This window comes from Candoia aspera, chromosome 8 (genome assembly GCF_035149785.1).
Source record: "Candoia aspera isolate rCanAsp1 chromosome 8, rCanAsp1.hap2, whole genome shotgun sequence".
In the NCBI taxonomy this organism is placed as follows: Eukaryota; Metazoa; Chordata; class Lepidosauria; order Squamata; family Boidae; genus Candoia; species Candoia aspera.
In genome coordinates, this window is record NC_086160.1 from 23,076,946 (window position 1) to 23,090,507 (window position 13,562).

The following is a 13,562-nucleotide window of genomic DNA, read 5'->3' on the forward strand; positions in this document are numbered from 1 at the left end:
CATTGTTTACATTCACAGCACTTTTCTTAAAAAAAGAGATATTAATCTGGCGGGATTTATTTATGCAAATTCTATGCTGATCTGTACTAATTGGGCATTACTGAGATCCTTCAGGCTGACTAATTGCTGTTCCTCAGTATCAAAGTTAGATTTGTAGTTTTTTAGATCTTCCACTTTTCCCTTTTTAAGGATCAGAACTTCTGTTGCCTCCATTCCTGTGGCCCTCATATATTCACTAGGATTTTTCAGAGTGATAGGCCAAAATTCTGAGAGCACATCAGGGAACTCAGAAAAATATCAGGTATTAAAGAATACCTAGGACACAATCGACTCCTGAAGGCACTAACTCATTTACAGTTACCTGTCCTCAACTACAATATTGTTTCCTCAACATTCACATTGTTTTAGGATGTTAGTCTTTTGGCAGAGTCAACCATAGGAGCACAGCAGACATACTTTGTTACTTGTTAACATTACACCAGTTTTATTAATCAAAGTATCTGTAAAGACTTTTGGATGACTCTTGGCAATCTCTGCTGGCCTCAACTTGTTTTGAGTTTTAATTTTCTAGACAGTGTTGCTGGTTTCACAGATCTTGCTAAGACAAAATGGGTTTTGTTTTTAGCTTGTGAGAGGAACTGGACCATTGAATAAACCATGGCTTATTTTAGGGCAATCCTTACTTTGAAACCATGGTTCTTGGCTTATTGATTGCAACTGTGGCTCTGTGTGATCTGCAGACAGGGAGACTGATTTCTTTGTGATTTCCTGCTTATTCTTGGATTCTCATGTGTCTTGCACAAGCCTTCTAACCAATCATAAGAGGTTACGTGGTTCATTTCTCATTTGTTTGACATAAAAATGGCTAAAATATAACATATAAAACATAATATAGCTTGACATATTTTGAGATTCAGATCAAAAATTTCAGCAAATTTCAGTTATTAACTCTTCCCTAACAATTAAGTACTGCTTCAGAATAGCCAATTTGTTCCTTTTCCAATGTCACTGCCAAAAAAGTGTATGAGAAATTTATTGGGGATTCTAGTTTTAAAAACAGACTTACTTATAAGTATGTGTAAAACAAGCTTTTACCTCTCCTGGTAATGTGTTGAAAGAAAAGGATGCACATTTTTTCCAGGACAATTGAGTTGACACAGATTTACTCTGTGCTAGTCTTTGTTGTGGTCACCCATACCATAGTAGTATGCAGAAATAGATTCTTATCCAAACAGCTGCAAAAAATACAAGTGGGTGGGAGAGGTAAGAGATCAAGAGTACTGTAGTAGCTGCTGTGTGCTTGGCAGAAGGGTCTTAAGCAACAGAGATTCCTAGACTCAATCTAGGTATCCATCCTTATAGTGCTTGCTGAACATTACTTCAGCAGTAAGCACACAGAGGAATTGCTTGATAAGTTATATATTTCTTGGTTTATGGCTTGCTAAATAAATTAGTTGTAGAGTAAACTTGCAGACATTAATCTTTTTAAAAGAATTGTTAATCTTACACAAAAGTGATATCAGAAACCTGACTACCATTTCAAGGAATGTTTGATTTATTAAACGCATTTGTGGCTATTTGAATTTTCATATGAGAATCTAATAAATCATATACATCATTTTAATCAACTGAGTGACTGTCTCTTTTTTTAACAGGAGAAGCTTAGGACATTGCAGATATCCACCAGTATGCATTTCAGGCAGTAGAAGGGTCTTAACATACAATTATGCCTTTTTAAATAACAACTACCTATAATTTATTATGGTACAGGATAGAGTACCATACAGTGTACTGTGGATGTATGTGTACATATAATGCAAAAAGCATGAGTTACTTACTAAAACTGATAATACCAACATATAGTGAATATTTTTATTTTTAATCATTCTTCATATAGCAGTATTTTACTGTTTGGTGCCATATGACTTATTAATAACCGTAAATTGATATTAAACCAGTTGTTGCAAGCTGATACAAACACACACCCTAATGACATTTGTGCATACTTGCCATGGGGAGTTATTTATTTATTTGCAAACAGTGATACAAAGCTTGGTGTGCATGATTGACTGATTGATAAATGTATATGGCCTCCCACCTTGAACAGCTTTGACTCTGGGCTGCGTACAATAAGCAAGCAACAAAGTAAAGAAACAACAAATGAGTAGGGTTATAAACAACAGAAATTAATAGGAATCAGGAACCCAAATTTATCTCACAGCCCTCCTGGCCCCAACGCCTGATTTTGTATTCTAAAAAATACATTTGCTGGTACAATAAATTACATGGGATGTGGTGGGGGGGTTGTCCCCTTTTTGCTTTACAAAGTAAATTAGAGCTCCTTATATATTGATATTCTTCTGCCAACATAACCAGTATAAAGGATCACATTTTAATCTCATTTACATAACTGGAGTGTCCTCTGTAACCACAGGGTGTCACTAGAGATAATGATGTGGGGGGAGGGAATCCTGTTCAAAGTAATCCCATGTGTCAGCTGCATTCCTATTACACAAAGTTCGCAATAAGTGGTCTGCCTATGCCTATGTTATATGTTAAATACTACAGAAAATATGCGCAAACTGTTAGAAGGTTTCAAATCCTAATTTCTCTACCATAGCTAGAACCCATGGTTTTGTATACCTTCCTGAGTTGATTGCAGAATCCTTTAGTATTTATTGTGGTACAGGCTTTTTCTTCAAAGAATGCATGAAATGTCACCTTTCTTGGAGGAAAAAAGATAAACTCTTAATAGTCCTACTATAGATGTCCTACAAATATTTCTGACTGCAAATGCCATAGTTCCTTGTGACTGGCTTTGATGAGAACTGAAATCCAAACATTTTGCTAGTACCTAACTAAAGAAGTCCTAACACTGCAGGGATCTGTGTTAACAAAAACCACTTAATATAGTTTCAGTTACCACCAAGCATACTGCATCTCAAACTACTATTTGTAGAGTTTTACCTGCTCCATTTCTGATCTGAACTAATTCACCTCTTAGGCAACTTGTTAGCTCCTCAATCACTTCATTGATGCCAAACTTCAATACAGTCATTATTAACATAGCTCACTGTAGTCCAGAATTCCTAAATCAATCAATCCATCTTCAGTCTCCAAAGTTACTGAATTATAGGGTTATGTTGCCTTAATTACCCACAATATTTCTATGGTTTTGATCCTACTCTTCAAATACATATAATCACCTAAGAATGCTTACAACGATTAAAATCATCAAATAAAATAGAATGGCAGCAAATATGCTTTAGTAAACTGAAAGACTATCAGCATAAGGAAAGCCCCCATTCTTGCTATAGCTCATTGTATTTTCTCAGATGGATCATCAGTAAGAGCTCCTCCATCAACACTTGACAGTGATATAAAAGGAGATAGATCTTTAGTTATCCTTCTTATAAGAAATTTGGGCCTTTAAACAAGTCTCAATTAACAAAGAAGTAAGGTTCTTTGGCTGGCAAAGGCTGTCTATCAGTTTATCATGTTGGTTATGTACCCTGGGTTGGGCAGTTCTATAGGTGGCAGTTAATTTACATGTGAATGAAGACTTTGGTTATATCTTTTGATAGGTCTATTGATAGCGTTAAGCCTACATGTCTGTTGATCAAAGCTTGTCTGGACTGTCATGCTTCTAAGAACTTGCATTTTCAATATGGCTTGCTATTTCCCAAACAAAATTGTATGCTAGGGTTTCTGTGTAGAGAGAGCTTAGTGATGTAGTATTGTGTCTTTTCACTGCTAGTTGGTACTCAATTAACATGTACATATAGACTTAAATCCTATCAATCTATCAAAAGATATAACCAAAGACTTCATACAACCTGTTATTCCCATATTTAAAAACCTATCAAGAGATAAAAAGGTGGAGCAATACAGTATCATCAACAAAATACTTTTCCCAGTACCTCTTACCACATTTGTAGGCTGAAATAGGGAAGGGAGTGGATATATTCTAAACAAAACAAATTATATTTTACACTGTGGGAACTACCATTTATTATAATGGCTCATATGTTGTTTCCATTCCAGTAGAATAACCAAAACCCTTCTCACACCATCCTACACAAAAGAGGGGGGGGGGGGAAATCCCACTTCAAGTGCCTGTTCATCACTTTCAGAAGAGAAGGAGGAAACAAATCATGTCATTTTCACCCCCACTAAATTAAGCCACCATTCACTTAAAGGGCCTGTAAAGGGTGGTAGAAGCTTAAGAGCTTGGAGGAGGTGAATTCCCTTCAGTGGAAAATTTTCCCTTCAGTGGGAAAATGGGTTGACTACAAGCTCTGCAAAGCAATGCTTTGCAAATAGAAAAAAAGAAATGTCAGTTACATGCAGTTGAGCCATAAATTAATCAAGATACTGGGTTTAGCCAATATCATGAGATCATAGATGCCACAAGCTGTTTTTGAACTGGCACTTTCCTTCTGTGGAATGCCTGAAATTAACTTGGAACAGCTATTGTACACTGAGATGCACAATGGTCTCTTCTAGGAACCACTGATGCTACAATTTTTTTTTTTCCAAATGTGGAAATATATACAAAGCATACATGCATTTTTAAATATCACATCAATTTGCCCCTTGGATACATGACAGAGGAGGAGGACACATAAAAATTGCTATGCAGTTTCCATTCTAGCAGGGAAGCTTTAACTGCTGCTTTATTGGTTTGTTTTCATTTTTTTAAAATAGCAAACTATTTCCATCTAGCCATAAAGAAAGCAAAAAGAAGGAAAGAAAACTGATGATTAAAGCCAGCAAAACTTTTTTTTTTCAGATCTAATAAATAGAAAGATGCAGTAGTCAGAGGTAGGAAAACATCAGCTGCATATATCAAATTTTGAAATTTACAGTAGTATGTTGTATCTTTACTACGGTATTACACTTCAGTTCCACATAGATGGGAGGACTGAGCTGGTTACATGAGTATCTAGGGCAGGGTTTCTCAACCTTGGCAACTTTAAGATGTGTGGACTTCAACTCCCAGAATTCCCCAGCCAGCATGAAATAATGAAACTAATATACAGAGAAGAATACGACCGTGAAGAAACTTGCATACAAAGACAGAATAGCTGATTATGCTTGCCATCATATATTTGGAATGCAACCATATTTATGAAACCGCAGCTGCTTTCTATGGCATAAAATAAGCCCATCAAGTCTCTAGAATGTACCAGCTTTAAGGCATCAGAAAAAATGAAATGAGATACATTGTGACTTGTTATGCTTTGCTGGTTGCAATATACCGCAAGAAACAAGTTAACAAATAGATCTTTGTCCTAAAATTATATTTTGCAAATAGCAACACATTTACTAAGATCATCTAAAGTAATCTATAATTTTGCAATTGAAGTCAACCCTGCTGAACATAGTGGAAATCTCTTTAAAATAAACATATATATAGTTGAGTTGAAGTTCATAAACTAATGTTATAAACTTTAACTGAATGTGTTTTGAAAATTATTTGGAAGAATTGCTTCAGACTTTGGGTAAACACAACTATTCTCTATGGTTTATTAAAGCAGCTATGTCTTTTTTTTCCCCGCAGGCTTTTCCGAGAGAGCCTTAAAATCTGCTTTAATTAATCAAACAAAGCAGTGTATTTTTAACAATAGTTTATTTCTAATATTTATAACCTGCCTTCCACTGAGGTGCTCAAGGCAGCATATAGTACTTGCTCATCCTAGTTTCCCCACAACAACAATCCTGTGAGGCAAGTTAAGCTGAAAGAAAGTAACTGGCCCAAAGTGACCTAATGCACTTCTGTGGTGGACGGTGGACTAGAATCTGGGGTTTCCTGCTCTTATACGGAGCCAGTCTCTAAGTCCAATGCTTTAACCACTGCACACACTGTCTTTCCAAATAAATGTTAAGGTTTTAAAGAGATGAAAGGAACATCAGAAACATTTGCCCTGTGAAAAGAACATTTTCTGTGGTGAGTTTATAAATATCCAGCAGAGGCTTCATTTCTAGTAACTACTCATAAATGTCATGGTCAGATTAGGGTCTTTGATAAATTATCAAACAGATTAATTTCTAGACTCAGCATCTGCAGTTATAGCATCTTACTGGCTGGTGTAGTCTGGTTAGAGACCACTGTCAGCTACCCAGATGTTTCCAAACAATGCCCATAATTATTTATACTATGGAGGAGGAGAAGTAAAAACACAAGTACAATGGGGGAAAAGATTACTTCTCTGAAATAGCAAACTTCACATTTACTGTACCTGTGGTAAGGCTGATTGCTTGAGAGAGTTCTCAATATACTTTGGAGAACTAATGTTTTTAGATTCCTCTGATTAAGTATTCTTTAAAAGGAGAAATCATATATAGCTTAGTACTGACTTCATAAAATATTTTTGGCAACTCAAGACTTTATATTTAGCTAGATACCTCATTTCTAAATGCAAAAAAATGTAAATAATTTCTGGAATAGTTGAGAATGAAATGTAAATAGAATAATAGACAAAAATGCAGCATTAAGAACGTAATAAATGCTAATAAGCTGGGGTGGGGAATACTTCATTGGTTTCAACGTAATCTCAGGTGTGAGAATCTTTTCCTTTTTTCAATTAACTATTATAAAAAATAAGCAAAATAAACAGGATAACATGATTTTTTTATTGTAAACCGCCCAGAGTCCCCCATTGGGGGAGATGGGCAGTAATATAAATTTAACTAATAAATAATAAATAAATGATACACAGAAGAAAGCCCAAGTTCCAAAGATGTATGACTAAGTCTTCAACAATAATAATATTCAGAGCTCAGCAGCAAAACCAAGAAACAGTCTTGGGTCACCTTAAACATTGACAAATCTATCCTTGACTTCCTCAGACACATATTTAACACATGGCTAACAGATCTGATTTCCTTGATAAATCTTAGATCTGCTCTTTCATCGGGCTAATGGAAAGGCAGAAAGGCATTTTAATTACGTTGCCCCTTCCCTCCACCCCCAATTCAGTAAGGAATTGTAAAGTGCTAAGCATTTTAAGCATACTGATACTAAGAATTGTTTTATGAGAAGGACACTTCCTAAATTTTCTTTACCTAAATTAAGGTTATAATATAATGATGGGGGCAGGGCTAACTTTCAGCTTTATCATGGGGCACATATTTTGACTTCAGTATGATCAAGAAACTCCTATGGGCACAATTAGAATGTTACATCACCCCTTAAGCATCCTGAAGTGTCTTGGCTCCATTTTTAGCCATAATTCTATTATAGGCCTGCATTAAAAACTGCAAGGCATATTTGGAAGATGTTTGATTGGAAATATAATGTCAAGGTGATATTCACGTGATAAATTTACATGCTGACATAAACTCAGTTTGAAAGTTTCCAATAAGTTTTTAAAATTATTTATACATTATATCAGCTTATTGCCAATTTTTAAATGTTTTAAAAATGTATTTGGATTGCCTAAAACTGCAAAGCAGAAATATATTCCATTTTTAAAAATCTCCTGAATTCACAATTCAGTCTGGATGCATTAGCGGTGTCTAAATCTTCCAAATTATCATCAATATTGGAACATGTTTTGGATGATTCTTAGCCTACTGTATTTTCTATAAACAAGTAAAATGTATTGGTGTGGTAGATATTAGTTATTTGGCAGACCTCTAAACTAAAGAGTTGGATATTAATAAATCAGTGGCTAGTCATCTAGGTATATTGAACACATTCCTTATAATCTTAAAATGAGACTAAATCTACCAAGCATTATTTGTCACCTTTACTGGACCCCTCAAAGGAATTTACAAATGGTATGCTGTTAAACTCATTATGTTGCAAGTGTAAAACGGGAGAGAGAACACTTACTCAAAGGATATAGGCTTGTCCTTCTATTGCCCTATTTCGATTTAACACCTGTTTGTTAATATGGTTTACAGGATCAGTAAGGGTTAAAGATGTGAATGTATTTTTCACTTGTACACCAAAAACTTTTATTCCTATGTGAAGAATTATGAGTGGGGATAGGATTGGAGAGGGGATGGCAAAAAAGACTGTTCTTTAATGTTGGAAAGTGTATTCCCAGTTTTAAACTCTTGGATTACTGACATGGGTTCCCTTCCTGCTTATTAACTGATTGGCTATAGCTGCATGGAAAGACTAATCAGTATTGTTCTACGCGTCAAGGTCTAATGATGTGTTTAAAGATTTGATTGATTGCTTATACATAGGACAATGTGCGTGTGATATTATTTCTTTTATTATGTTTTTTTCCTTTTTCTCCTTTTTTCTATACTAAGGCAATTAAATAAATGCATAATCCTGCTGAAACATTGAAACTATTCTTTTTTTTTTTTTTAAAGGAAAAGTGGATGTAGTGTTACTGAATAGCATATCCTCAAGTGTTTGATTATTCACCTCTCCAGAAGGGGCTATCAGGTTGTTATTGAGGAATATTGGCCAGACCAATATCCGCCTTGTGAAGATTGGAGCACAGCAACGTCTGGAAGACCAGATTTCTGGAGGCTATTACTGCATATGATGACACACTGAAGATGCAAATATTGGTCTCACCCATTCGGGGTTTATTTTTCCACACACCGTGGCACTTGCAAATTCTCATTGATGACATCACACATTTCAAGCCTGAGTGTCCACAGAGGTGGACAGAAATGGCCTTTGGTGTGTACCAAAACTGAGTGAAGAGTTTCTTCAAATTGATCAAGGGAAGAGAAAAATTCTCCAAATTCTCCAACAATTTGCAGGAAATTGTAGGAGAATGTTACACTTTTAGTGTTGATGGTAGAACTGAGACTGAAAGACTCCACAGGAGAAATTCCTTACTGATGACTTTCTTCAGGATTTAAGTAAAGCCAGAGAGGTTGCAGACCTCTGGAGGGATAATTTTGCAATTAAAAACCAGGATCTTCATGCAAATCCTTCATGAAGCCTTCTGAATAACAGGAACACCACGTTCACCCACGAACATTTATCTGTTAGGAAAAAAAATGCAGGACAATTTCCTCCCCCGGCACTAGGTGAGGAAGCCACGGGTCTCGGAAATAGTCTTCTGGGCCAGAATCATGTGATTGGGCTGTGGGTCTTTACTCAAATACCCACAGCCCAATCACATGGTTCTGGCACAGGAAGGCTCCGGGATGATTTTCTGGCTCTTTCCAGAGCAAAGCAGCACGAGATCGTTTTTCTCCAGCCAAACGCCGAGACGTGCAGCCGTAGAAGCCAAAGCTGCGGGCTTCTCCCGCGGCGTCCCTCCTCCGTGCAGAAAACCTGCAAGATGCTCCGAGGTCATTCCCGGCTTCAGAGACGGACGCCCTCGCGGCTGGAGGAGAGCTACCCGATTTTTTAAAAATGGGGCGGAGGGAACGAGTTCTCCTTTCCATCTCCCTGCCTTTCCTGGCTAAGGAACTGAAACTCCTCTTGGTCTTCTTCCTCGTCCACCTCCTTCCGCCCCCTCCCCGGTGCTGGTGTCGCTGTTGCTGGAGGGAAGTGAAAATGAAATCGGCTTTTCTGAGAAATGATGAAAGCGGCGGAGCCCGCCAATGAGCAGCTGCGCCCAACTTCCGCACCTCTTTCATTCCTGCCCCCACCTCCCTGCTGCACAAACAGGCCTCGGAGAGGTGGAGGAGAGAGAAGGGAGGAAGGGAAGGGAAGGGAGGAGGAATTTCCAAGATTGGACTGCTCGCTTCTTCTCGCCTTGTTTTGCTTTCGATCTGGCGTCAGGACTAATCCCCGCCAATACAGAGGAGGAATAACTTTTAGTTTTGCTCCCGCGATTTATTCCGCCGCCGGTTTTCCTTTCCATTTTGCGTCTCTTGGCAACCGTGACAACCTTGAGGAATTACATAAATACCGCGAAACACATTATTGGTAAGGTAAAACAAAAGCGATCCTTATTTTTTTAAAAAACCAAACCCCAAGATCCAATAACCGTACACGTTTCTTTCATCTTATTTTGCATTTCCGCATATGCTGGACACGTTTTAACCCAAATTCAAAGGCCGGGGCCGTGGCGGGTCATATGATTTTAGGCAGCTACTGGCAAGAGAAAGCAGGGCTTTTAATTTCACTTTTGGATTTGCAGGGAAGAGATCGACGGGAAGGACGTGGTTCTCTTTCAGGCACCGCAGCCCGAGGACGGACTTTGGGTGGGGGCGGCAGGCGCGGCGGCGAAACATGTCAGCGGCAGAAACAAAAGCCGAGAGCCGCTCTGCCTCCCCTTTTAGCGTCGTCGGGGCGCGGAGAAACGGGCTTTCGGAGTGCGCAAAAACTCGCGGAATGTCACAGCCGAGGCGGGTCTCGCCGGGCGGGGGATCCCCAAAGCAACTTTCCTTCAACCCCAGCGGAGACGAGCTCATGGAGTTGCGGAGCGGGCGCTGCTTGGCGATCCCGGGATCCGCGGGCCAGGCGGATAGGCGCTCTCCTGGTGGGGGAACCGAGGTGAGCCCGCGGGCCAAGAGCCCTCGCCTTTGCTATCCGCTGTCGTGCGAGGGAAACGCGGACCAGGTCGGGGGAGACGTTGGCCTTCTCGGTCCCCACCCTTCTAGGACTTTGGACCGGCTGGTGGCGGGATAAGGCCCGGTTGGGAGGCGCTGCCGAGAGTGCCCAGGCTGTTGCTCCGGGCGGGGAGGGTTTCTGCATGATTTTCCTTGGCATTTGTGCAGGAAAGAGGATCGAGCGAGAGGAGGGCGCGGAAGGGGTGGGGGCCATAAATAATCGGTGGGCTTCGCAGGGAAGCGTGTATTTTGCCGCCGCCGGGGCTCCGCGCCTGCCTTCTCTGCAGGCAGCCGAGAGGAAGTGGGCAACAACTCCGATCGGGGCAGCCCTGGCGAGAGGGAGCGGGGGAGACGGTCATTTTCTCTTAGCAAGCCATTGGTGCTCTGGGAGAACCAGGAGGGGCCGCTGTGTCAGCATAACAACCCCCCCCCCCCCGTATCCCGCGAAGGCGGCTGTTACACAAGCCAGCTGGGTCACTTCCTTTTCTCAGCGGCCGGGTCAAGTCATGACGTAGATTTCCGTCTGGCCAATCGGGGAACGGATCCTCGGCGATAGAACGCCCAGCTGGATACTTTTACCACTCGCAAGCTACGTTGGGTTCCAGGAAGCTGGGATGGGAAAAGGGTCGCCTGCGCCTGGCCTAGTAAAAGCGTGCAAGGGTAGCCCAACGCCCCCCCAGGCGCTGATTTGATGCTTTTCGAGTCGGAAGTGCAGAACAGCCTTCCCCAGCCTGGTGCCCTCCAAGTGTGTTGAATTTCCAGTTCCTTACACTTGGGAGGGATATGGCTGGGAATGATGGGTGCTGAAGTCCAGCACATCCAGGGAGGCTGAGATTAAAGCTCGGCACATCTCGCAGTAGACACAATTAGATCAGCTGCACGAGGTTCGCGGAAGGCTTTGTTACTGTGTTTCAGCTCTTTCAGAATAGAGGTGCTTTAAGAGTAGAAATCATGGCTCTGAAGCAATGTGATGATGCCTGTACAGTACTAGATCAGATCTTTTTATGCTGATTGAATTGATGTGGAGTATCCTTCACCATGCTTTAGGTATTGCACATTTGAAGGGCTAAGTGCCTAATGTTTGCTGACTCAGAAAGCAAAGTAGAATTGGACCTGGTTTGTACATGGATGGAAGACCACTAGGAAATCCCAGGGAGGCAGGCTAGATTGAGAATTTGAAAAAGTCGCCAGAAGAAGGAAATGGCAAATCCTATTGTTGCCCAGATGGAAGCTTTCTATATCCCCAGAAACACAAATAGTGTTACAGTTTGGTCTAGTGGTTAAGGCAATAGGCTAGAAACCAGGAGTCTGTGAGTTCTAGTCCTGCCTTAGGCATGAGCCAGCTGGGTGACCTTGGGCCAGTCCTTCTCTCTCAGCCCAACCCACCTCACAGGGTTGTTGCTGTGGGGAAAAGAGGAGGGAGGAGTATTTGGTGTGTTCCCCGCCTTGACTTGTTTATAAAAATGATAAAGGGATATAAAATAAATAAAATTAAAAAATAAAGTAAATCACAACTTGGCCTTTTGATGTGCTTTAGCTGTTAGCGATATGAATGGAAGCAGCCTTGGGGATGCCAGTAGTACACGCAATCCATGCAAATACTGTTTGCAGTACCGTACTTGGAACAGATATTTTTGAGCACTGACTGTACTGAGTATAAAGATAGGACACACTGAGTTTTGTGCATTTTGATTTTCACATGATTGCCTCCAAGTTGCAGCTAGCATTGCAAGCAGCTATTAGAATCTAGTATTAATTTGTTTCCTAGCTATATTATACATAAAACAAACTTCATGATTAAACTGCAAGGAACATTAAAGTTAATGTTCTGTAATATTTTTTTAAATACAGTAAGATTTTATTCTGAATAGATGTGCATAAGAATGAAGCCAAGTAATTTAGAATATGTTTTGCTGTTTCCAAATTGTATCTTGCAGTGAGTACCATTGCCTACTTTGTGTAGGAAAGGTTATTAAGTAGGAAGATTAGGCTGTTGGAATATCAGGAACATTTATGGCTTCAGTCTAGAAAAAGTCATGCTGGTGTTTCATTGATGTCAGTAAGACAACTTGTGAAGCAGCTGTACAACGAAGTGGGCATATCTGAAAACTGAAAAGACAGGTTCACTCTGCTTCTGTCTGGCACTGGGAAGAAGACATGTTACCTCTGCTTATGGCAAGACAAGCAGAACCTTCTGTGCTTCTTAGATTTCATTAAACATTTGTAAGTTATCTCCTTTGCCATGCAAGTAAGATATGTGCTATACATGTATGTACAAAATGAAACATGTTATATTTTTCATTTGTACAAAATGAAATAGAAGTTGTTATATTTTTTTTAAACAGTACTAAGCTATGACCTTGCATATACAGGCCCGGATATGTTAAATATATGCAGAGTGAATAGATATTGGAATACTCTTAGGAAAATATATAGCAAACAATAGTATCACATGACAGATGTCTACAGTAATGCCATGATGAAGCAAAATACCATCTAATTCCTTAATATAAGACTTTTGTTTAGAGAATGTTCTATGTCAAAAATGATTTTCGTTTCTAAACTAAATGATTCATCTTATACCCTGTAGAAGCACAAATAATCGGCAGAGATTATAACTCTTCTGTAACTCTTACAAAATAGGGGGGGGGGGGGAAATGTGAAATGCAGCACCTTCTACTTTTCTTTTTTAGTGGGTGATTAGGTTTCAAACTGATGGGTGCCAAAGAATGAATGCCAATGCCTGGTTTAGTAAATCCAGGTCTGCCCTAATTCCAACCTGTTGTGTATTGCTGCTCACTGGGGGAAGTAATTCTCTTGCATTTGATGTCTGTTGAGGATTATAAATAGAAGGCAAAGCAGTAATGGTAAAGGTGTGGTTTTTGGTCCATGTTCGTTCTGTCTGTCTGTCTGTCTAGCACCTCCCCCACTTTAAGGATGTTACTAGTTTATTTTGGGTCATGCTTACTTTCCCATCGATGAAGGGACATTTTGGGACATGAAGTTCAGGATTCCACAGTTCTACTTGCCCTGTTCAGTGTTGTAGACATCCCATACTATGTCAGGCTTTGGAGAGG

At 39.8% G+C, this 13,562-nt stretch overlaps 1 protein-coding gene across 4 annotated transcripts in view; it reads left to right on the forward strand.

Moving 5' to 3' along the window:
- The first annotated feature begins 9,661 nt into the window (after positions 1-9,661).
- Positions 9,662-13,562, forward strand: part of IRF2 (interferon regulatory factor 2) — a 39,790-nt gene continuing 35,889 nt past the window's right edge. For 2 of the 4 annotated variants that reach the window (XM_063310630.1, XM_063310628.1), the window contains exon 1: positions 9,662-9,859. The gene's annotated coding sequence lies outside the window, so the exon portion shown is untranslated. Of the gene's footprint in view, positions 9,865-10,073; positions 10,430-13,562 lie in introns of all 4 variants that reach the window. The other 2 variants (XM_063310629.1, XM_063310632.1) reach the window with 2 other exon arrangements.